General features: G+C 34.0%; 1 long non-coding RNA gene across 1 annotated transcript in view; it reads right to left on the bottom strand.

Annotated features, from left to right (window-relative positions):
- The window catches only part of LOC127842386 (uncharacterized), a 75,684-nt gene that overhangs the window by 37,869 nt on the left and 13,871 nt on the right, over positions 1-23,944 (bottom strand). The gene's annotated exons all lie outside the window — the stretch shown is intronic.

The following is a 23,944-nucleotide window of genomic DNA, read 5'->3' on the forward strand; positions in this document are numbered from 1 at the left end:
AATAGACACGGTGAAACACATGGGCTCACTTTCGGACCTTTTTAGTAGCAATGTCGGCCTATTGCAAGGAGAAATAACATCGCCGATCAGTTTTTGTTATTTATTAATGATTTAGAATTTAATTTGCAAAACGGAATAAACGCCGGAATAACGTTACATCAATTGTCTATCCTTCTATTTGCGGTATAAGAAATACATTGAAACTTGACAAATAACACACGTTAATTTACCCAATTTCTTAACACTTTTATACCGTCACAAAAATAATTGCAGCATGAGAATATTATGGCTTGCGTATATAAAATACAAGAACTAGTATATTGTGACAAAAACATGCATATACAATATTAAACATACACATTATAAAATCAAATTACAGTTATTTCACATGTATATTCTCTGAGGTGGCTTGACTGTTCTGCCCGATCTAGTGACATATTATTTCCCTGCCTGTATTAGGCTGCTACTATCTGTTGGTACCGATGCTTGTTGTTGTTGTTGTTGCTGTTGTTGTTGTTGTTGTTGTTGTATGTCATTATTTGGGATATTGTTGGGATTGTCACTGATATGTAGTGATTGTGGATCGAAAATATGCAATGGTTTTTCATTTGTTATTAACAAATGGCCATGATTTCGTCTATAAAAACCACCATCTTCAGTTTCAACAATATATTACCTGTCATGTATTTGTTTTTTTACAATAGCAGGTTTCCAACCGGTGTGTAGAAATACCGAAATCCCCGTAATTACCGAAATCCCCCGAAATCCCTATTTATATTAATTATTTATCAAAATACTGCGGATATTAAGATAGAACATTGCAAAATACACTGAATTCACTGATGAAACATTGTTTTTATCTAGATTTGGTAGTGAAAAACTTAAATATAAACATTATTATTGGGATTCCGAGTGTGAATTCATAGTGCATATTTGCACAAGCACGATCAGGTACCGAAATCCCCGCTGTAAAGACTTTCAAGTGTCAAAAATCATCTGGGGGCTTTTGTGATTTAAGAAAGCAGCGGTACAAACAAAAACTTAACAACAATATCCCACTTGTTTAAAAATAATGACTTGTAGCGGGGATTGCGGTAATTCTACGTTCTCCCACCGGCTACCGAAATCCCCCATATTTACATTTGCAAGGGTCAAAAATGTCATTTGTATGATTGGTTGTTGGCTTCGCTTGAATATTAACGTGCAAAAAAATGATATTAATCTATATTATTAAGCACACTTGACAGTATACGTTGCCTCTTAGCGGGGATTTCGGTAATTCTACACAAGAACATAAACGCGCGCCGGTACCGAAATTCCCGCTGTATAAACCTTCAAGTGTAAAAAAAAAATCATTATAGTGCTTTCTTACAGTAGAAATCAGTGATACAGTAGAAATCAGTGATACAGACAAAAACGTAACAACAATCTCCTCTTTGGTAACTTCTGTTGAAAAATAATGACTTATAGCGGGGATTTCGGTAATTCTACATTCGCCCACCGAGTACCGAAAGCCGCCATATTTACGCCTTAAAGGGTAAATATGTCATCGGTATGATTGTTTTTTTTTGGCATCGCATAAATGTAAATGAGAAAATAATAATATTTATATTAATTATTAAGCACTATTGACAGCATACGTTTCCTCTTAGCGGGGATTTCGGTAATTCTACACAAGAACTTAAACGCGCACCGGTACCGAAATCCCCGCTGTACAAACATTCAAGTGTAAAAAAAACATTATATAGTGCTTTCTTACAGTAGAAATCAGTGATACAGACAAAAACGTAACAACAATCTCCCCTTTGGTAAACTTAGTTCGGTTGAAAATTAAAGAATTGTATTCGGTAATTCTACATTCGCCAGCCGTGTACCGAAATCCCCCATATTTACGCCTTAAAGGGTCAATATGTCATCGGTATGATTGTTTTCTTTGGCATTGCATAAATGTTAATGTGCAAATAATGATATTATATATAATATTAATTATTAAGCACTCTTGACAGCATACGTTGCCTCTTAGCGGGGATTTCGGTAATTCTACACAAGAACTAAAACGCGCGCCGGTATCGGAATCCTCGCTTTACAAACCTTCAAGTGTAAAAAAAAATATACTTATAGTCCTTTCTTATAGTAGAAATCACTGATACAGACATAACCGTAACAACAATCTCGCGTTTGGAAACTTCTGTTGAAAAATAATGACCTATAGCGGGGATTTCGGTAATTCTACATTCGCCCGCCGAGTACCGAAATCCCCCAAAAATTTTGCTTGTTGGATTCTGACAGTTTCTCCCTGTGATAAATGTTTAAGTGATTTTGCGTGTTTGTCGTATCTTGCCTTTTAAATATTTTGTGATTTTGACATCTTATCTTTGATCTGTTTGTTGTATTTTACTTTTTGATCCTGATGTTTTTATGTTACTGGAAATATGGATCTTGTTTGCCTACCCATGAGTAATTGAACAGGTGATTGTCCACAAGCAAGCGGAGAATTTCTGTACTCGAGAATTGCAAGATAAAGATCTCGATTTGCTTGTAAAGATTTTGTGAGAATTTGCTTGATTGTCTGAATACATCTCTGCCCTGGGAGCGTAATGGAGATGATGTGACATGTTCAAAATCCCAATCTTTCCGAAATTTGTCAAATTCCTAGTATATTGACCTGCATTGTCACTTATCACTGTTAAGGGAATAAAATGTGTGGCAAAATGACCCTTTAGTTTGTGTATCACTGTCTCACTTTTCATATTGTTCAGCAAACTACATTCAAAACATCTTCTGTAGAGATCGACTATTACAACATAGTTGCAATCATTCTAGTGAAATTTGTCAGTGGCAACAACCTGCCATGGTCCTTTAGAAATTTGATTTTGAATCATAGGTTCCTTTGTGATACTGTTTCGGTGCTCTAGACAAATAGGACAATTGAAAACTTTGTCTTTAATGTCTTTTGTCATATTGGGCCAAAACATAACACTTCGTGCCCCTTGTGTGCACTACTCAACTCTTAGGTGTGAGTCATGTATTTTGCCCAACATCAACTGTCTGAGTTCCCTCGGAATAATAACATTGCTTCCCTTGAGCAATAAACCATCAATGAATGCAAATTCATCTCTAAAATTCCAATATGGTAGCAAACATTTTGAACATTCCTGTCGTTTTTCAGGCCAACCATTTAGAATGATTTGGTTTAGTGACTGCATTTCAGAGTCAGATTCAATTTTTGCTTTTAATCAGTTGGATTTTCTGATCACGCATAGCAATATTTTTCATAATCATATGTACATATGAGTCCATGTCTTGACAAACCTCAGTCTGTTCGTCCGGGAAGAAATTGCGACTTAGCGTGTCTGCTACTGGAATCTGTTTTCCAGGTATATGCACTATTTCATAGTAATATTTGGTCAATTGTAATAACATTTTCAGCAGTCTTGGCGGAGCTGCTAGCAAACTTTTCCGTGTTATGCTAACAAGTGGTTTATGGTCACTTTGGATTACTACGTGTCGTCCGTATGTCATTTGATGAAACTTTGTCATGCTAAATAATACAGCTTAGAGTTTTTTTTGTGATTTGGGCATAGTTTCGTTCTGACTCCGTCAATGCTTTTGAGGAAAAGCAAACAGGTTTATCGTTTTGAAGTAAAACGCAACCAAGTCCATTTTGTGATACATCAACTTGCAACACAACATTTGTTTAAGGCAGTTTCATGCTCCGGGTCCCACCGGAAAATACTTTCCTTTTTCAACAATTGTCTCAGTGGATTAGTCATTTCAGCAAGACTTGGTGCAAATCTTTGCCAATAGTTTACCATTCCAAGTATTGTCTCAAGTTCAGACTTTGGCTATGGAGATGACATTTCCTGAATTGCCCTTTCTTTTGAAGGATCAATTTTCAGTCCATTTTCTGTCAGTACCAAAGAATGGAATTTCTGTCTGTCCGACTTCAGTTTTGTCGGCATTGAGCTTAATACCAACTTGTCGACACCTGTCCATCAATAGTTCGAGATTCTTGTCATGTTCTAGTCTTCTACGTCCAAAACAAACAATATCGTCTACAATGACATCGATGCCCTGTATACCTTCAAGACATTCGTCCATTTTCCGAACAAAAATGTCCTGTGCGCAGTTTATCCCATATGGTAGTCTCAGATACATATATCTCCCAAATGGAGTATTGAACACTGTTAAGAAAGATGACTTTGTTCAATTTGACAGACCAGTAGCCTGTACGTGCATCAAATTTTGAAAACACTTAAGCGCCAGTCAGGTCAGGCAAAATGTCGTCAATCGATTTTGATGGATAGTGCGGTCTCATAATAGCGTCATTGAGGTATTTTGGGTCAATACACACCCGCAAAGTACCACTGGGTTTTTCAACAGTGACCAAACTGTTGACCCATTCGGACGGTTCCGTAACTTTGGTTAATTCACCATCCTTAACCATTTTGTTTAACTCTTTTTTGAGTCTGTATTTGATTGCTACAGGAACACGTCTAGGTGTGTGATTAACTGGAACAGCATTGGGTTTTATGCAAATGTCAGATTCCCCTGGAAGAGTCCCTAGACCAGTAAATACATCAGAGTATTTAGATACAACTGTGTCTTTTGTGTTAAAATGTTTAGGTTCAATTTCTGACACACATGTGATTAGATTCAAAGACATGCATGTGTCTTAACCTAATATGGGACTGGAGGGGCTGTGTGCAATGTACAGGTCCTGATATAACTGTTAACCGTCGTAGCAACACTGGAGACGAATCATGCCATGAACCTTAAGAAATGTTTCATTGTAAGCTGATAGTTTGATGTTAGTGTTTTTAAGTTGACCTTTAATCCCTAACGCTGCAAATTTATGTAATGGAATGATATCGGAGTCAATTTTGAACATTATTTTTGTTTCTTGTGGACTAACATTGAGTTTAACATGAGCTTGATTCTTTTGCTTATCATAATCAACCAAATTGATAAAATATTGATCATTGGTGTCACTTTGATCTGAGTCAGAAAAGTAATTTACCTCATTAATTTTGGCTCTAAGTTTAGATCTTGTGCTGTTGTCATTGCTTTTTGCCGCGCAAAGTTCTCGTGTGTTATGTCAACTACCACCACAGTTTGTACATTTTCCTCTGTTCGTGTACTTAGGCTTATACGGCCCTTCCGTTTTGGCTTGGATTCGGTTCTTTTTGGCCGTTTTGATCCACTGGCGACAGCATGTATGCCACTGTTGTTCATGGACTTCATCTGGCTCTTCGTCAGCTCGTATGTTCTGGCAATATCGAGACATTTCTGAAGTGTTAGATCATTACCTTCACTGATCATTCCTTCGCGTAATTTCTGTTAAGTATCTCATTATGGTATGGTCCCGTATCATTTCATCTATAATTCCATCAGGGAAATCACAATCATTGATTACTAATCTCGAATCTGTAGCAAACTGTTCGTATGTTCCTCCATCCTTTTGTATTCTGGTCTTAAAAACATATCTTGAGTAAATTTTGTTAGAGTTGGGTTTGCAATATTGTTCAAATTGATCAAAATGATGTTGCAAGTCTTTCTTCTGGTCATTAGTTAATGTCCATGTACTATAAATTGAACGTCCTTTTTTGCCAACTCATAACATTAAATAATTACATTTGGTTTCTTCGTCTTTTCTTTTTAACGGACCATTGAACATGAAATCACAGTTATTTGCACGATTTAAATGCTTGGTGTAAGTCCGCATTGTCCCAGTCCATCCTCGGAGTTTGGCCTATATTGTTTCCACTTTCCGTCTTTTTAAAATGAGCAGAATGTCACAATTAGCACAAATTAATAAAATCCTGGAAATAGATGATTGTATTAAAATCAAAATTCTATTGGTTGTTTCAAAGTTTGTTCACTTCTGACACCATGTTGTAGTCTAGCCGGTGTAATTAATACAACGTTAGGCGTATGCGGCTACATGTTTATTCAGTAATGTCCAAGCTACAAGTGTTTTAACAAACTGTAAAGCATATTCATATATAAAGACAACTCTTACGGATATAGTTAAGTATAATACAGTGATGTCCCTTTTACTATTCATTAGATTTTAGATTATGGAACATACACGACTAATAAATGTCGGGTAGCTGAGAAACATGTGTGTTTTTACTTTTACTTAATTCAAGAAACTAGCTAAAAATCAAATTGAATTCCAAAATTCTAAATGTAGTAATACATTCGAAATTATTTTTTAATTGTTATTGGGAGCAGATTCGGTGAATTAAAAAGCATATCCTAAAGTAAATATATTAAATACAGGTTCGCCACACCATTACCTTCGTCGATACTTTTTTTCAGATAATTTTGTGGTCCCAAACACAACCACCGCCTCCCCCGTCACGACAACAACAGCGGCTACTACAACGACCACTTGGCCGGTGCGTATATTAACGGAGAAATGTTGATAACAATTTGTTGTTATCATTATCTGACTAGTATTTTTTAGTTGTACTGATATTTTAAAGCGTACCGATTTTCCAGAACATTGGCCATTTGAAAATTTGATAGATTGCTGAGTTGGGAGTACGAGTTGGGACTTTCTTGTCGATTTTGCAACGCCGTTATATATTTTCAGAGCACAGCTTCCAGTCTGAAGGCGGGTCATGTTCATGTCTTTGTGTCAATGCTACTTAGAGGCTACGTTTGGATATTGCAATAGGACTGCATAGACAATGCGTATTTATTGTATGGATGGATGACATAGCGAGAATAGCGAAAGTCTACTGTGCACAGCCTTTTCAGATCTTATTAGTCAAATAGTTATTCCTACAAAATACGCATCCTATGGATGAATACAGCAAATCAAATTCATATTGTTTTTTATTAAGCGATTAATAATTGACAAAACAAATAATATTTCTAAGTTATTATCTTGATCCTGACTTGAACTTTGATGGCGTACATTTGGCATCAAAAGTATAGTTTTGACTTATAGTTTGAACCTAACGATTTGTACTATTATATACTAACGACGCAGGCATGGATAACGAGTGTGTACATCTAGAGATGTTGTTCATTAAGTTTTTTATTCATTTAAAAACATATATTGTATATTAAATTCATGTTATCTGCAAACAGGTATACTACCAACATATACCAAAAAGTTCCTTGTAATGTCTGTAGAACTTTATTTGTAACATTGATATCAGTGACAGCAGTGTGTGTTTTGCTATATAGAATTAATAATTTTATAAGATAACCAAAGGTGAATAGCATATAATAAATCAGCACTATACACCTTTTACTGCGATTTAATTTTGGTTTAAAAAATATGCAATCTATCATTATTGCGAACTTGTGTTTCTCAATTTGTTTTGATAGTTATAGCCCATGAATAATACAATTGAAATTAAAAATGTGTATCCTGTATTCCAGGTTGAAGATAAAATATTTAATTAATATAATAATACAATGCACAACACGAAAATACCGTTTTGTTTTGATTTAATTAGTTTATTTCGAAATTAACTGTAGAGAATGCGACATGCAATTTTGTTGTTCAAGACGGGATGTCAACGAATTAAAAATAGGTTGGCTATGTCTTCAATCCAAAAATGTATTGGTATAGTTTCGAAAATTTCACCGCAGATTTCACATAAGTTTCTGTTCGATCATATAAGTTTAAAGATATTTATTGGCCTTGATAATTAACTGTATTGTATGTAGTTGTTATTGGTCGTGATAATTAACTTTATTGTATGTAGTTGTTATTGGTCGTGATAATTGACTGTATTGTATGTAGTTGTTATTGGTCGTGATAATTGACTGTATTGTATGTAGTTGTTATTGGTCGTGATAATTGACTGTATTGTATGTAGTTGTTATTGGTCGTGATAATTGACTGTATTGTATGTAGTTGTCCTTGGTCGTGATAATTGACTGCATTGTATGTAGTTGTTATTGGTCGTGATAATTAACTGTATTGTATGCAGTTGCAAAGTTCCTAAGAGTGAGGTAGATTTCATTTTTTGTAAGACAAACGAACTATGTCTTCCCAATTTAGCTTATGCTCTTGGAATATTTTTTTTTCCAGTTTACTTGGATTAGGACGATTCGATAACATTGTTTTCAATTTGTATTCTGTATAATTGTTAGTTTGTTTTTTGTTTCCGCGATTTTTTTCCAGAAATGCGAGTTTAATGGTTGGTGTGATTTGTGTGTTTATATTTAGATGTTATATGTGATGGTATACTGTTTATTAATTTGTAAAGCATCTGGAAATTTATTGTTTGTATTTCATAAACGTAGCATATGTTATGCAAGGAGTACAAATAGTTTAATCGGTGATCAAAGAGTTGATTGACATACTTGTTCAAACCATTATAAAACTATGCCATAATTTGTGATGATGTGTTTATTATTTAATATTCCTGTTTTACTAATGTTGTTTTCTAATAAACTATTTGTGACTTGGCTCCAAGCCGAGAGAAATATAAGATATATACTATTTTTTTGCGATATCAATTATGAAAGAATTATTAAATTTACATTACACTCACTAATGTAACAGTCTGAAATAAAGGAGCCACCAGAAGTATTGTCCGACCAAACAATGTCCATTTACTGTGATTTGTGGTATCTAACATACATTTTACCCAGCTGCATTAAATTGACTTATGAAAGAATGTAAGCCAGTCAGTTCGATACGAACACGCTCTACATATTGTATTTATTATATTAGTTTTACTTTGTCGGGTTTGCCATACCATAAGTGAAACATAGCTTTTTATGTCATCAATTGTTTAATTGTCTGGGTTTTGTAGACCGTTTGGAAAGTATACAAATTTCGTAGTTAGCGTTTTGAATACAGGGGGTTTCCGATTGGGGTAGTTTTCGGCGTTGCATGCAGTTTTTAAATTCCTGTTAATTGGATAATTTGTTTTCTTCGAGATTGTTTTATTTTCATTGTCCTTGAATGTAATGCCTAACGTTGACGCTTCATTTAATGCCCAATAGAAATTCCTTTATTTATTAGATGAATGCTTGTATGCCTATAATTACCTTCTTTTAGCACATGCATTTTGATTTGTTTAGTTTAATACTTGATATATTTCTACACAGGATACGTGATTCTATCAAGTTGTTCTATAAGCTAGAATTATTATTGCTAAATAATTGTTGAGTCATCGGCGAATAATAACTGTTAAATTTTGCGGCTGGTTCAATAGCTTAACCATTCATGTTTGGATAAGATAGTATATATTGTGACAATTATTCTAAACAGATAATAAATACTGACGCTGAGACTGGGTATCCCGTTCTTACACCATTTTCGGTATTAAAACAATAAAAAGAGGCCATTGTTTATAACAAGACTACTCAGGTCGGTATAAAAAAGTTTCACCCATTAAATTAGATTTTCTCCAATCTTCTCCTAACGGAATGCTCGAGTGAGTCGATTTCTTTTTCAAAGTCTGTGAAGTAAATTAGACCTTATTTGACTTATTAAGATAATAAAGGCATTATTGTATCAATCGTACATTTTCGCTGAAATAGCGCCATCGTACACTTCGGATTGTGAACTTGAAATAATTGAGGTTGACATCTTTTAAATTCATTTATATAGTGTTGGTGTAGTTTCTTTATTTAATGATATAAATATATTGATTTTAAAACAATTTCATTAAGGAATAACACGTAATGTGTACTGTGTGTAACTATTTAAAAGTTCTATGATTTACAAATTAGGAATGATGCTAGTATGGTCTTTTGATTTCCCTGTTGTCACTGAAAGTACGTGTGTTATGAGTGACATTCTATTAAAATATTAATATTCTTATGTGTTTATTTTATTTAAACAGGACATGTATATCTGAACATGTTTGCTCAAGTACAGACGATGTTCTTTAAATATGAACAAATACTGCTGCAAGTGAGTCAGTTATTCAGGAAAGACATACAATAGAACAATTTAATAACCTTTGAATAAACATTTCTGACAAACTTTGAATTATTTTACATTAAACAAGTAAATTAAACGTCGACAAGTCATTTCTTCATACTTCGTAGTTTATTCGTGCAAACCAACAATGCCTTGCAGATACATTAATCATGAGCGTATGTCAATAAGCGGAGAATGGTCCAGGCAATAGCAGATCTGGTCTACACGAGCGTCCCTCTGCAAGCGGCGCCATGGCAGTCCGGGAAGGGGTACGTGTCCGGTATAATGAGAGTTTGGGTGGAAAATTCGAGCACCGAGTCGGCGAGGCCAGCGAACGTCACCTTGGGTATAAACATATATATTGAAGCAAGATTGCATCGAAAGTCTATGGCTTTAATAAAAATCAATCAACATTCAAATAATGCCATAAAGTACATTTACTCGTTTACAAGTGCACGTATATATATTATGAGTTCAAATAGACATGACTTAAATATGAATGCAACGATAAGTTAATTTGATGTGTCTTTAGATCTACTGATGTTATTCTTTTAAGATCCTATAATTAATATCGACAAGAATGAAAGACGATAATTTAGCAAACATTACTTTCACTAACTTAACTTAAACGTCTTCAGAAAGAGGTTCTTGCAAAAGTGTACATTACAGTATGATCAAGTGTTCTTGAAGAAGGCATGAACCTATTGACAACTAAGGGTACCTGTATAAAGAATGCAGTCCAGCCGACAGGAGGATTGGGTAGCTCCACCTCCCAGCTCAGCGAACTCTGTGGAAAAAGAAATATACATCGTAATAAATAAGCAAAAACTAAAACGGTGTTTTTATATAAAATAAAGCTTACCGTTACACTGTATAAATTCCGTGCAGACTTAACTATTAACGGAAGAAAAACATTTGCGCGTATACTCGCGCGCATAATTACTTAGTAAAACATAACTACACACGGTTTGCTTGACGTCTGCCGTGAACCAAGGTACAGGGTTTGGCACCGGTTGACTCGAGTTGTCCAAACGGAAAATTCGAAAGTCCTTGCTGAAACGTAAACATATCATATCATATATCAAACAAATCATTTTTCCAATGTCAGATGCGGAAATTTTACACTGTAAACATTTTAATAATGTTTACAAACATAACCACGCGTATTCGTAGTTTAATCATATTTATTACGTTTTTTGAATGTGTTCGAAAAGCATTCTTTTCAAGGAAATTAATTCTATGCTTACTCGATTTTTTTTTACAATATTCAAAAAATTAATTTCATTATGATTTGATAAATATGTGTGATATTAAATGGGATTTATAATTAAAAAGTCCAAACATTCTGGACTTGTTTTTGCGATTCTTAATGAAAAGTTTAAAACGATAACGCTATGCTTTGTTTACAGTAGGTTCTATATGAATCATGTTAAAATTCTTAATCAACGTTTGCTACAATAATGGTATTCGGGTCTGACTGTCGCTATCTATGTAAGTCGAACATATGCTAGAGTTGTAAAGGAGGCATGGACATTATTTTTTACAAGTCATACACAATCTTACATGTGCAGTTAATTTCATCCTTAAAGCAATGTTCACAACGAGCTGTGTGTTTGTACTCGTACCGTTTTCCGTCCGAGGTGGTTGCATGGTAACAAACCACGGTGGCAGGTTGAATTTCGGTCACGAGGCTGATTTTTCCGCCTGAGGACGTCTGAAAGTTAAAGACAACATCAAGTTGAATTGCTAAATACATTTACGTACATTACACGTTTTGCTCAGTTTGTACAACCTGCTGTACCAATATAATCTTAACGCAGTTCATAAAACATCACACATAACAAACATGGCGAGTAATGCAATAATAAATCGGATTTTTCATCACGTGTCTCTAAGTTTTTCATGTCAATAAAATTCAAAGTATTCACGGCTATAAAGACCGATCGTAGGTAATTAAACAAAGCAAAATATGCCATTGTAAAAAAACGTCATCTTATATCTTTGAATATTACAAAATATACACGACATTCGAACAGTTTTTTGAACGCCTGGAAAGCGCTGCAGCACCACCGTCTGGGATGAAAAACGTTTGAAAAACGTTTGAAACCGTTTCAAGTTGCCAGTTCATTTTTGGAAGAGGGCTGTTCTATCAAAAAAAGTGTCACAATAAAAATTTACATAAAAGTAATATCATATGGTATAGTTCATGAGGAAAAGAAATCAGGAAACTCGCATTTCAGAGTTCTTTTTAGGATGTTTAATTTAACTTGTTAGCTCAATATGTTATGACCAATATATGTAAATACAAACTTCTTCAAAATAAAATGATAGACATTTGTGAGACAGAATTCAGTATTTTTATCACTTTAAGAGTTATGAATGTAAAAAGGGTTCATATCGCCTTGGCAACATTCAAAGGCAAAATTTAGGATTTGGAAATGCATGTAATACCCTTGCATGCATACGTAGTCCAGACACTATACGTACGTTCATGACGGACAGGTAGAAAGCTCTGATTCCAATCATGATGCTGAGATCAAAAGGGTCCAGACTGTGATCAGTGTTAGGCACCATCCTGTTGCATGAATAACATGAGTCGCGTTCTGAGAAAACTGGGCATAATGCATGTGCGTAAAGTGTCGTCCCAGATTAGCCTGTGCAGTTCGCCTAAATTGGATTTTGCTTAGAAGAGACTTCATTTAAACGAAAAATGTCATAAATGCACAGGCTAATCTGGGACGACACTTTACACACATGCATTATGCCAAGTTTTCTCACAACACGACGCATATTATCGGTTACAATTAAATACACATGATCTGGTGATTCTCTTAACTAACAGAATACTAGTACCAATGCAATAAAACAAATACTCACCTTTGTTTCATGGCTATACATGAATTGGAAAAGTCAAACGAATCAAACAAAAGTAATTGGTTGATACCTACTACACTTTGTCATACGTTTTAAAAGTTTTCACACATGAAAAATATCATTGAATGTTTATAATTACAACCAGTAAAGTGTGTGTTGTGGTTAGCAACAATACAGTGATATTTTCTACACACCTGAAGTACTTCTCTCCTTTTAGCATATCAAAATAGAATCTGGAATTGTCTGGCATGAAAAACTGGTCACCACCATCAGTTATAATGTACTTGGGCTTGTCTACGTAGCAATCCGTGTAGGCTAAAAACACATCAAAGGCAAATCAACTATCAAATCAATGACTGTTTATTTTTTATCACTCTGGCATTCTAAAATCGTGTGGGGTTAAAGCGAGTAATGGCTTGTTTTCCTCGCACTTAGCCCGGAGTCAGCCACACAATTCTTAATTAATTAACATTAACCTCATAAAATCCCGATTCAAATTAAAAAGCAATAAAAAGGACAATAATACAATTTAATATCAATACAGAAACACATGATCAGCGGTATTGAAACTTTTTGAGGCACGTTAAAATGAAAAAAGAACAAGTTTTAATGGAATCCCTTCTTATTAACATCAACAGCCGACAGTTAAGGAACATACTACAGTTTAGGAGTAGTAATTAAAAGTTTGTAACAAAATGATGTCGTAAGCATCGATGGTTTAATTAATAATAGATATTTTCTTTCTTTTTTGCAATGCAAAATTACTGTTTTCAGGCAGTCCATCTCAACGCATTTTTAAAACTGTAACCACAACTGAATGTACAAGGTACTTTTGTTTTTAATTTTCGTACGACTTAACTGAAATGTGACTTATGCTTACGGAATACCGTTAAGGCCATCGTGGTTACACATTAAAATCCAGAGGGCGACAATGAGATAGGGCGATAGTACGATTGTGACAATGCAGTAGTACGATGGTGACAATGCGATAACGCGATAGTACGATGGCGACAATGCGATAGTACGATGTCGACAATGCGACTATGCGATAGTGCGATAATACGATGACGACAGTGCGACATTACGATGGCGACAGTGCGATAGTACAATTGCGACAATGCGACAATGCGATAGTACGATGGCGACAATGCGATAATACGATGACGACAGTGCGACAAAACGATGGCGCCAGTGCGATAGTACGATGGTAACAATGCGATAATACGATGACGACAGTACGATAACGCGATAGTACGACGGCGACAATGCGATGATACGATAGCGAGAGTACGATATGACTATCGCGTTGTCGCCATCGTACTATCGCGTTGTCGCATTGTCGCCATCGTACTATCACATTTTTGCCATCATACGATCGCATTGTCGCCATCGTACTTTCGTACTATCGCATTGGCGCCCTCTGGATTTTAATGTGTAACCACGATGTCACTAACGGTATTCCGTATATACTACATATTGCGAGGTGCGCTTACATACGGGGTCCACAATGAACGGCCACCGGAAAAACTTTGCGAAACCGAAATTTCGCAAACTTAAGTACCCTTTTTCTTGAAGGTTTGCTTATTTGTGATAAAGTATAAGATAAAAGTCTAACTTGTGATTAATAATTGGTTATTTTTGCTTGTTAAATGCGTTTTCTTCACTATGAACTTTATTTGCAAAGTTGGGGTTCCCATGGGATTTTTGTATTTTCCCATGGGATTTTTCATTATCCCATGGGAATTTTGGTTTCTCCCATGGGATTTTTCTCCAGCTTTTTTTATGGGAGAAAAAATCCCATGGGATTTTCAAAAACATAAAACACGTTCGTTTGTGCTTAGTTATCGATTTTAAGCATTGTTAAAGCATTTGTGCTTATTTTCGTTCAATTTACTTTGATAGAAAAAAAATCCCATTTTTTTATGGGAAAAAAAAATCCCATGGGATTTTTTTCTGATTTTTAGAGATTCATTCATGTAACCTTCAGAAACACTACCTTTTAACAAATGATGAGCATTTCTCGCGATTTCAACGCGTTAAATCGTGTTTAAAAAAAATAAAAAAAATCCCATGGGATTTTTTTTCCCATGGGATTTTTTTGTCCCATGGGATTTTTTTTTCCCATGGGATTTTTTTCCAATTGGATTTTTTTTAAGGTATAAGTTTCTAAAAGCTATATAATAATAATAATAATAATAATAATAATAATAATAATAATAATAATAATAATCGTGCTCAATATGATGAATTTGTACTTTTAAGCGACTAACATTTTTATTCGAGCCGATCGTCGAGTCCGAATGGTGAGTATAAGAGCAATTTACCAGTACAAATAAATCTCACTTGTTTAGAGAACGCTACCGTTCTATAAAATAATCTTGATAATAAGTCATATCATTTTTCGACAGAAAATGAAAACAGTATCCATATTGATGTCAGCAATGTCCCCTGCTATGATAAATATTGACAAAATGAAAAACCTTGACAATAATTCCGTGTCGAATACGCATTAGATTATAGCAATCAAATTCATATAAGCATTGATAAGATAATATGCGAAAATGGGTCTTATGTCAAATACGGCCAGCGTAGCTCCATTCCAAAATGTCCGGTATTAAGTCACGTCAAGTTTCGTGGTCGAATTATAGCATAATAATCATTTTCACATTACGCGAATCATATGAGTTTCCCTACATATATTGTGTTAAAATTTATGTTACACTAATGTGCGATGATGAAAAGGGGATTTCGGTAATTCTACATTCGCCCGCCTAGTACCGAAATCCCCATATTTACGCCTTAAAGGGTCAATAGGTCATCGGTATGAATGGTTTTTGACTTCACATGAATGTTAAGGTGCAAAAAAATTATATTAATTTTAATTATTAAGCACTCTTGACAGCATTAAGTTGCCTCTCAGTGGGGATTTCGGTAATTCTACACTAGAACTTAAACGCGCGCCGGTACCGAAATCCTGCTGTACAAACCTTCAAGTGTCAACAAAATTATTATAGTGTTTTTTTTCATTAGCAACCAGTAACATGTATTATCTCCCATTCGGTTACTTCTTTTGGAAAATAATTAGCGGGGATTTCGGTACTGCTACATTCGTACGCCCAGAGCCGAAATCACCCATGTTTACGCCAATCCCCCATATTACGCCTTAAAGGGTCTATATGTCATTATGTTTGGGTTTTGGCTTTGCATTAATGTTGATTTGTCCACAATCATATTAGTGTTAATCATTTAAACACTCTTATCAGAATATTTTTTCCATTATTAAATAGTTTATTAATGTGAAAAATGTGTAAACGAATGTAAAAAAGGTAAAATGTACATTTAAAACATTGGTTACACAAAAGTATATGTAAATATAACATGACATAGTAATAATAAGTCTTCAGAAAGTATTTTCCAAACAAATCTGATGAAACAAATGATATCGTACTACCTTATTTACAATATGCTATACACTTTTGCAATTTAGTTATCAATGTTTAATCAAAGCATAAATCAGCATATGTTGCCTCTTAGCGGGGATTTCGGTAATTCTTAACAAGCACATAAACCCGCGCCGGTACCGAAATCCCCGCTGTACAAACCTTCAGGTGTAAAAAAAATACTGATTTAGGTTTAAATAAAGGGAACAATAGTATTTTTGGCCACCAAAAAGCACTTCCGCGTCAACAAAAAGATTGAAATTATGTCAGAAACCCAGCTTTTCATTGTATATATTGCAATACACCATCGGCCGCCGAGAGCGGAATACTGCGCTTGGCCGATAAACAATGTAGATTGCATCAAATTAAATGTCAATTTTCGATTTTATTACAAAAATGAACACTGCCTTTTTATAAATATGTCAAGCACGTACACTTAACAAAAAAATCGATATATCTTTATGTAATGTAGAAAAGTAAAGCGCTTTATATATAACAATGTTTTATAATGTCTCTCTGGTTGAGAAAAAAAACTAAACAAAACCATGTAGAACATATAATATGTTTTCATAATTAAAAAAAAATATTTAATGATGCACGTGATGTTTTATAATTGATATAAGTTCACGTGTCATTGAACGAGTTAAGGGAGAGATGCGAATTAAATTACACATAATTAAAAACTGATACTATACTGTCAGCTTGATTTATAAATTGTGTTCCATCGCGCCAATATATTCATTGTTCCATGAAATTGTGTATTATTATGTCAGAAATCCTGCTTTTCACATGAAATGATCTTTAACACTTTATTTATTCCAGTCAGGAAAATAACAAATACAATAATAGGGGAAGTCTATACTGTGTATTAGAAACTAGTTGTGGTGATCCCTATCTTATCCGCTCAATACACATCCACCTGGCTACTGTACAGAAAAAATTAGATTTACTTCCAAAATAACTGATTTCATTAATTGCTAACTTGTTGTCTACATTTTAAATTAACAACGATAATGGATCAACATCACCGTTGCACAATTATTAAGTTCACAGTAATCTGTACTTTAAATAGAGCCTAATTAAAGACGGTGCTAATAAAGAACAAAGCGTGAATGTGGATATTAAGAAATTAGATCCTTTTTTGCATGACACTGGCAGTATATCATTTTATCTTATATAAATAAGCGACATTTAAGACATGGATAAAATTAAAATAAGACACATTTGCATCTTTCACTAAATTTTCTTAGAAAAACATGTGAAACTGAAGAAAAACATTTATTACTGACACATTATTCTAAAAGTCGACTGACAACTTAAGTTCAAAGAGGGATTTACAATTAAATAAGATCCATTTTCGCATGATGCTGGTTGTAGAGCAAGCAATACATTTCTTACTGACACATTATTCTAAAAGTCGACAGGCAACATTAATTCAAAGAGGGAACCACAATTAAATAAGATCAATTTTCGCATGATACTGGTTGTATAGCAAGTACATGTAGTCACATATTAATTACATCTTGCATTAGTTGCAATAATTTTGTTAAGTGCGCGTGCTTCTGAACGTTGCGTTAAGCGAGAGTGTTGTCATTTTGTTAGTTTTATATTTTGGTATTATGTATGATTATTGCTTGTTATGAATTTGAAATAAACGCTTTCTGGCGAATAAGCATCGTCTTAATTTTAATACAAATAATGAACATTTGACATACAAAATGTCCAATAACATACCGGCAATAACATTATATATATGTTAATTTCTTTGCATGTTTATACCGAAATTATAGCCGACATCGGCAGTTAGGGAAATTTTGTGACACACTTTAACAAATCAAACATGCATGATAGTTCTTTTTTCATATGATATTCCCCTGGTTGCTTACCGGTGTATTGGTGCAGTTGATAACCCCGCCGGGACTACAGTAGGGTGCTAATACACACGTGTATCGTGTTCAATACCCGATCCATGCTACAACGTGTAAGAACGGGAATTTCGGTAATTCTACCTTTTTAAGCTTGCGCACCTCTAATGGGCACATATCCAAATATAATTTAATTAATTATTTTCCTAATCAGCATCATTTCACTAAACTACATGCAAATTTGTAGGTAGGCTTTCCATGCTAAAAAAAAATAAACCGATTTTTTCAAAACCACCCTCACGCTCGGCTTTTGTCCAGTTTATTTTCACCCCTGGGGTATATAAAAGTTCCATAATTCATTCAAATTTCCAAATATGGGCATGCAGTTGGTGTGTACAGATGCAGTAAAGGTGTTTAAAGTTTAAACAAGATGAAATAAGTATTCTTTTACAGACATTTATTTTTTACAAATTTTAATCTATGGAATAGCGCCATGAAATGTAAGTGATTTCAGCCAAGTAAAAATTGGGTCGGTTAAAAACAAAGTGTCATAAAATTCAAAATAGTATCATTTAAGTTATATTTTAAACTAAGTTTTTATAGAAACACTATATACAGCAAAAATACAAAAAAATAGACAAATTTACCGTGTACTTTTTTAAATAAAAATAAAAATGCAACATGCATCATTCGTATTTTCAGCAGTAAATTAATCAATTTAGCCATAACGTTGTTTTAATTTTAAAATTGAAGGATGTGCATACAATTTTCAACATATTTAACAATAAACATAGCTTATGTGCTATATTAAATCAAATTACGTTAGAAAAGAAATAAAACGCGTCGCAAAAAGTATGCGATGTCGGCAGGAATCGAACCTGCGCGGGAAAATCCCAAAACATTTCTAATTCATCGCCTTACCCACTCGGCCACGACAACTTCACATCTGTATCCTTAAATTAGATATGTATAAGTAAACAGGTAAAAAGGCTCGCTCGATCTTTGAAGAAATCGCGAAATCGTATTTTTCAGATGATAATTGGATCAAAGTCAATATTTATAGTGAAAATAATGTAATCTAAATGAATAAGTTAAACATATATCAAAATTCGAAGTTTGAAAAAAATAAAATGCATCTCTCGGAAATAAGCGATCATTGAAGATCGGCAATGGCTTATGTATGAAGTGAAAGGACAGTTGAAAGTTTCCGTTTTGCACGTTAATGATTCTGATAATATGGTGACAAAGGCAGCAGTCATATGTAGTATTGTGTTTGACCGGAGAGTAGCGTGATCTGTGTCGGTGTTGGGCGCTCTGAGGGCGCAATCCGGCTACATAGGTACATAGGAACCTCTAGTGGCTATAGGCCATGGATCGGGTTCGGCAGACAGGGAACATGTAAATTTGTATATGTATGTTTTATATCTTAATTACCTAAACGTATATTTATCCTGGTTACGTATTTACTGAGGTTTGAGTTAGTCGCAATGATTGTAGATACGTTGTACTATATTTAGTAAGTATTTGGAGGACGAGTGGCACGGGCACGCGCTTTATTATCACTTATGCAAGGAACGCGTTTTGTTTATATACGTATTTTTGATATTCCGATAGGCTTAAGGGAGGTAACTTATTCAAATAAAACGCGATATTTTTTGCGATGCCTTTTTTATAACTCTTGTTTAATTAATTACTTAGGAATATACAGCTAAATTTAAGATGATTTTTACCAGAAAAAAATTTCGGAGAAAGATATATTGAGATTTTGATATTCCATAGAATGCGAGTCTCCATATATATTTTCTATTGCAGGGGAGGTAATTTAAAAAATTTAAAGTCTCCGAATTGGTCTTTGTTGTATCTATTTACGTTTATTTTCAAGCTAATGGCGATTAAAAAATTAATTATTATTAGTATGTGCTCACATGGATATTGGTACGGATATATCGTGTTCATATAACTGTTACTACATCCATTTCATTTACATTCAGGTCGGGCTACACAAATCTCGTGAAGAGGCCAGTAGGACCTGTAAACAAACTCTCATACACACACTCTTCACTCATCGTGGCGCTCTCGCATGTCTGAGGCGATATATAAGACCGATGTCATATATAATACTGTATTCGCTGGTATTTTCGGTTGATATGTTTGATTGCTTAGGGCGCAATGAATATAGTGTATTTATATTTAATCGAAGTGAGCTCATTGTTGTTTCTGGCGGTATTCAATTTCTGGTAATAGTTTCGCGATTAAAGACGTCGGTTCTCGGTTAGGTGTGGAATGTTCTTATTTGTTAATGTGCCAAGTGCTTAAAGGCGGTTTATCGCACTTTATTAGTCGGCGTTTCAAGAGAATGGGTAATAAATGCAAATCAGTAGGTGCTTAGAAGACTTAAGTACGGCAAGAACCACAACTCACTCTGCTAGGAACGATTACCACTGCCTGTCTGCAGCAGACGACAAATGATTCTGCTCTAGCAGTGAATGTATATACCAGCTTGTAAACGCCATTGGCCAGTCTAGTGTTTATCATTAAAATATGCACATATTGGCTGCTTTCATGGAAAACGAGGCTTAATGCACGTCAAATAAGATTAGCCTGTGCACAATGATAAGCATATGCAATGCGAACAAGCTAATCAAGGACGACAACAGCGAACAACTTCAGTGCCTTCAGCGCTTTGAGTTATAATATACATTATGTCCTATGTTATATGGCGTATAGCTACTTATATATGTGCGTATAAAATATGTTAACCGTCTTTATTTTTTAAATAAATGAAATCATACTGAAACTCTCCGAATTGAGGATTTACATGTTTTGATGAGCTGTCAAAGATTATTACAAACAACAATTATTATCTTTTTTAATGCAGACACTTTAAAAGACTGTGGGTGCGGACCCAGGATCCTGCGATAAATCAAACGGAAAGGTACTTTAGGTACTTAAGCTACGTTGAAGAAACTCGGACATTGTTGACGCCCTGTCTTCAATAAATACTGTTTTTGAGTAAGGTAAAACTTACAAATGTATTTGTTAGCCAATTGACGTTTATCGTGGTATTTTGAAATTATTTTTTAAATAACTGGACTAAGCATTGGTTTCGGTAGAAAAGTACTGCAACAATTTCGCTAGATTTGAACACATTTTAACACTCCGCATTATGATATTTTGATTCAATTTTTCATATTTATACAAAGTGAGTTTTCATTTGACCGCCTTGCGGATACAGATCCATTAGCATGTGCTTGTGTATTATAATAACAATTAATGAGTTAATTTACTACTTACAGTATCGTTATTTTCATCAACATCATCGTTTTCATCGTTATCATCATCATCATCATCAACATAGTCATCATCTCATCATTATCATCATCATCATTATCATCATCATCATCATCATCATCATCATCATCATCAACATCATCATCATCATCATCATCATCATCGTCATCATCATCGTCATCATCATCATCGTCATCATCATCGTCATCATCATCATCATCATCATCATCATCATCATCATCATCGTCGTCGTCGTCGTCGTCTTCGTCGTCGTCGCCCTCGTCCTCGTCCTGCTCCTCCGCCTCCACCGCATCATCAGCAGCAGCATCGTCATCAGCAACAGCAGCAGCATTATCGTCACTATCACCAACAACATCGTTATGGTCGCCATCGTCGTGATCATCATCATCAGTGTCATCATCATCATCATCATCGTCATTGTTATCGTCGTTGTTCTCCTCCTCGTCGTCGTCATCGTCATCATCGTCGTCATCGTCATTCTCATCATAAACAATTTCAACAACCGTAAAACCTATCGCTCAGCTCATTTTTGCAGTGAATTCGGATGTTATATCAAATCTTTTTGATTAATAGAGTTTGCTGCTTAATGTATTAATAACTAAATAATAATGTTGATAATATTGAAAATAAATGGTTTCAATTTATTTATCCGTTTAAAATGCAGTATTTGACCAAGTCAATTTGTCGCTAAAAGTATTCATTACACATTCAATCCAAAAAGCGTTACGAGTTGCTATTGAAACTATAATCGCATTCCGATAAAAATGGTGTCTGTATTAGGGCCTGTTTAATTTCTACGCTTCATTGCAATTCATAAAAATATTTTTAAGGGTACCGGTATATCTAGACACACTCTGTTATCCAAACAATCCTTGTGATCATAAACAAATAAACAATGAAATATAAATAAAATTAGATGATAAAAAATGGTATCTTCCTTTTTGCTGTTGCTAGTTATCAACAGAGTAGCAAAACTTTTAAATATAAATTATATTCAATTCATAGCACGCTTAAAGATTTGAAGTTTATCTAAATCTATAAGCACAAACATATTTATGTTTGTTAATACAAAGCTGTAGCAGTTTTCTGATTGCGCTTGAAAAGATGTGATTGTTGTTGTTGCATTAATAGTATCATTAGTTTGTATTTCCAGATTAGGTATTCCACCATACATTTTGTTTTTAATCAGATGTCTTATAATTGGCATTGCAATATTTCAATAACGAGTAATCAACACAATTGACTTTATGTATTTTTAATTGTTTATCCATATTATCATTAACACTTGAGGGAAAAATAAGCTGTGTCATTTTTTATTTTTTATTTTACTTATGGTTCAGACAACTCTGCTTTTACTATATGCCGTAATAATTATAAGTTTCCGTTCACTTAAAGATATTGTTTTTCGTGTTGGAAAATTTAAATACGAAAAATATTTAGAGACAAGTGTGTTATGTTTGTTTGTCAATTATTTAATTGAAGTAGAAATAATACATCAGTGTACATAATTTTATTGTGTTGTTCCCTTCGTTCTTTACTTTAAAAATACAACTTAACAGCTTTGCAATCAACTGAAATAATATATAAAAAGTAAAAACAATAAACGTTTGGCTTTCTTAATACGATATCATTTCAAACGCTGTTGGAAGGAACCATTGCTTATTAGAGGTTTACAAGGTAATTTACCCAAGTACGCAAATGTAATGGTCGATTGCCCTTAGGCATGATTCTGTTTTATTACTTTAATCCGGTTGTAAAAATGCATGACCGAAGGGTCATCAGATAAGCAAAAACAGGGCCAAAATCTGATAAAATAGCGCTGTTTAGCTGACTGTACGAAAATCCGTATGTCCGAAAATTTAGAATCATGAAAACATAAATATTTTGGCTTAAAAAGGAAATGTTAGAAAATTTAGAATGTAAGAGAAAATACGGTGGTTTTATGGTGTTTAAATCGATTAGAAATAGCAAAACCTAAAGACATTATCTCAAGTGTGATTTTCAAATGATTTTATATGAATGTACACACACGGTAAAACTAGTCTATTAAAATGCAATACCTTCATTGGTTCTCATGTTTTTAATATTTATTAAACATAGGTATTTGTGAACACTTGTTGTTATATAATATTGAAATGTACACGCATACTGAACATAAAATCATTAGCATAACGGCTAAGTTGGTTTTTACTAAGATTGCAATAGTGTTTATTTTATTATTATGAATCTTATGAGGATAATTTTGAAAGTATGACACAGAGTATCTGAAGAAGATATATACATAATCACATATGTTGTTGTTGTTGTGGTTATTGTTTCAATATTTTTATGAGTATCATACATTCAATGACGAATAGCTATTAATTTGTCATACAAACACCATAATTATTATTGGATTGCGGAGATTAAACAAATCGATTCCCTTGTAACTGATATAACTGATACATTTTTTGAGCGAAAATTTTAAACTAAAGCTAGTATTATTTAAATTTGATTATTTTAATTGCAGATTTTTTTTATTAACCCCAATTAATGTGTACGCAACG

This window comes from Dreissena polymorpha, chromosome 8 (assembly GCF_020536995.1).
Source record: "Dreissena polymorpha isolate Duluth1 chromosome 8, UMN_Dpol_1.0, whole genome shotgun sequence".
Lineage (NCBI taxonomy): Eukaryota > Metazoa > Mollusca > Bivalvia > Myida > Dreissenidae > Dreissena > Dreissena polymorpha.